Below are 3,564 nucleotides of genomic sequence, written 5' to 3'. Positions count from 1 at the left end.
TAATTGACTGATGCTGGATTCCCTGGAAAATCATCAAATAAATGCCCCTCTCCACAGTACGACAGGAAATCTCAACAACTTGATTGATAGTTGCTGGAGCAGTAGTCATATTTTTCACTATGTTAGTCAATGATGTTACCTGGGCTGATAATCATGTAAATGCATACACATTGTGTATCCCTACTGCTCCTTTTGCTGTAGTTTATCTAGTTGATGGCCACTGATGGTTGTTATTAGCAATTCTCTCCAAAATTTCATAGGTTTCATTATAAGATTTAGATAATAAACCCACATTTGCTGAAGCATCGACCATCAATCTAGTGCTTGGGTTTAATCCATTATAAAAGGTTTCTAACTGTATGCAGCAAGGAATGCCATGATGAGGACATCTCCTAAGCAACTCCTTAAATCTTTCACAAGCCTCATACAAGCTTTCATCTTCTAATTGATGAAAAGAAGTGATCTCATTCCGCAACTTTGCATTTTTTGTTGGTGGGAAGTACTTCATCAAAAACTTATCAGCCAAGTCATTCCATATTGTAATGGAGTCTAGTAGTAGAGAGTTCAACCATGCTCTTGCTCATTACATATTGTGATGGATTCTTCTAGTAAAGAGTTCAACTATGCTCTTGCTCGATCTCTTAAGGAATAAGGAAAAAGTCTTAATCTCAATGCATCATGTGATGCTCCAGCAATTTTAAAAGCATCACTTACCTTAAAAAAAACACTTAAAGTGGAGATGAGGATCTTCTAATGGAAATCCATTAAATTACCCCACTGTTTGCAACATTTGAAACATCACTGGTTTTAGTTCAAAATTGGCAGCTTCCACCTCATGTCTGATTATGCCAAGATGTATAACTTGAGGAGCCAACACAACATAATCTCTAATGGCTCTGTCTCTATCATCTACCATGTAGATAATATTGTTATTCCATGTTGTTCTCTGCTTAATTTGCTCATTCTGACCTTCTTGACCATTGACAGGTTGTATTGGTCCGTGAGGGTCTAAGTTTCTTAAGTTTTGCAAGTCATCCATTGTTACAACAGCTTTTGAATTTCTTTGCTCTCTTCTCAATCTTCTTGCAGTTCTTTCAAGCTCTAGGTCAAATTGAAATTCAACAAGTTTGTATTTGAGCATGCAAAAGTGATATGTTAACAAAGTAATAAAATCAAAGATTAGCACCGTCAAAATTGATTTCACAACTAAAAAATAAACAATCAATCATCAGCAACAACGCCAAAAACTTGTTGATTTACTTCAATTGCTATGGTGTCAATGTGCAAGTGTACGCAACTAGTAATAAAATGATGAGTATTTAAGATCATCTCCACAAGGATTAATGTTATCAGACTTGCTACAACAATTTCAACAGTGCAATCTATATTCTAAATTAAATCAATACAACTAATATGACCAAGTAACTTAGTAAAATAAAATCACAATAATTAAAAATGCAATGAATATAATTTGCACGTTAAACAAAAAGGTTAAACCAATAGCAAATGGAGTAGTTGAGTGATTAAACCCTCTTGATGGTGTTGACTGTTTTATGCATGTTACGCTCAATTGTTGCAGCATCTACTATAGGACTGAGCAGAAACCAACTTTATCCTCAACGGTAGCATGTTGGATGTCTTATATCTTTATGCAACCAATTAATGACCAGTTGTTATACCTACATATGATATAGCATTACACGTTTAGGTTTTTTTTACCCTACAAGGTGAATCCCTATATCTAGTTCATCACTAATCTTAGATTAAGCATGGCCTTTTAGGACTCAAGTTAAACTTAATTCAGGAAACTCAATCCATGATCGAGTATAGCTCTGATATGTTCCACTAGGATAGACCATTTTTTGGCTCTTTCCTAGCTTGTACCATTAAATGGGTGGTCAGTCAAAATAATGACTTTCAATAAATACTATCAAAGCAAAATGTTATAGCAAACATGTAGCAACGTCTATATTCAGTCAATTAACCATCAAGCTAGTTTAACACTCAACCATAAATAAATTTAGTTCATAATTTGTGAAAGGTAAATAAATAACCAAGTTCTAGCCATCAAATATATCTTCATGATCAATGAATAACAAATAAACAAGAAAAGAAAGAGAAATAATGACTTCCAATCGATTCCGCAATTTCTTTTACTGGTACAGCCTTGAATCTTAATTGAGAATTCTGCTACTTCGTTAATTCTTTTCTGTTTAATCTTGATTGACGACCCTCCCTTTTTCTTTTCATGTACGCCTCCTTTTATAATTGCAAATTAGGGTAACTGGAAACTTTAGGGCACGCATCTTCATATTAGGAAACTGTAGATCAGAATATTCTGAATATCCTGCCCGGATTTTTCAGTCAATGCTCGAAGATTGCTACAGCAATAGTTACTGCAACAATAGCTACAACATCTACACTATTCCAGCCTTGCCTTCAAGTCTTCTGTAACCATGATCTTTTGTCCTTTTTATAAGTCCATTGCAACAACATCCTTTCCATAAAACTTACGTTTCCAGTTACCTATAATTAAGCACATGTTTTTGGCATACAATTATTCATAATCACACAAACTTCATCAAACTTAAACTAAGATAGATGTTAATGCAAACCAACATCAAAATGTACTAAAAGCGCATCAATTACTCTCTGAGTAGTCTTGATTTAAGCCTAAAAGTCTCATGATAACTCTCATTTCATAGAGTTATCATCTATCCAACACCACTATTTTCGTGAATAGATGGAATACACATGCTTAAGTTGTTAGACTAGGGAACCTAATTTTAATTTTTTTTAAATTAAAAAAAATCTCAGCTTCTCCCATCAAGAAGAATATAAATATAAGGGAAAGAGATGGGTCCTAATCCCTTAATTTTAGTTAACCACCGTAACATGTAGAGAGATATTAGGAGATGTAGAAGTTATATAACTTTTCTTTAAACTGCTCATGTATTAAATTTTGAAATTTAATAAACATAATAACGAAAACAATTATAAATAAGGATAAGAAGTTTAATTTAACTAAAAGATAATTATATAAAAGATAATTATTAATTCTATTAGATAGGCCAGTTAATGTCTTACATTGTAAGGCATGTGTAAACGAGTTGTGAGACATCAGTGGTTGATGGGTTGTGTCGGGATAGTTCAGGGGTGATGACAGCGGCAGTTAGGCAAAAGAAGCAGCACTAGTATTAGGACTGGTTTGAGATAAAAGTCGTGAACTACGGCTTGCGGGTTGTAGTTGGTGCGACTGAAATGGAGGCTACTGATCATGTGGTCGCCGGCGTAAAGGGGAGTCTTCGTAGGTGGGAAAGCACCACTACTGGAGGCCAATGAAACCATGAGCTGCTGGTCAAGGAGAAGTCAAAGTCGTGTGAGTTGAGAGAATTTGGGAAGAGAAAACAATAATACAGCATCTAATAATAACTTATTGTTTATGTCACATGCTCTTTGCGTCAAAAATTAAAAATTTTATATTATAACTAAGAATATATATATATATATATATATATATATATATATATATATATATATATATATATATATATATATATATAT

At 33.6% G+C, this 3,564-nt stretch overlaps 1 non-coding gene across 1 annotated transcript; it reads left to right on the top strand.

The window, feature by feature from the left end:
• The first annotated feature begins 371 nt into the window (after positions 1–371).
• LOC112497388 (small nucleolar RNA R71) lies at positions 372–478 on the top strand. Its single transcript, XR_003064186.1, has one exon. It is a non-coding gene; the product is annotated as a small nucleolar RNA R71 (small nucleolar RNA).
• The last annotated feature ends 3,086 nt before the right edge of the window (positions 479–3,564 follow it).

The sequence above is a fragment of the Citrus sinensis genome, chromosome 2 (assembly GCF_022201045.2).
Source record: "Citrus sinensis cultivar Valencia sweet orange chromosome 2, DVS_A1.0, whole genome shotgun sequence".
In the NCBI taxonomy this organism is placed as follows: domain Eukaryota; kingdom Viridiplantae; phylum Streptophyta; class Magnoliopsida; order Sapindales; family Rutaceae; genus Citrus; species Citrus sinensis.
The sequence above is the reverse complement of the archived record's forward strand: the minus strand, read 5'-3'. Positions and strand labels throughout refer to the sequence as shown.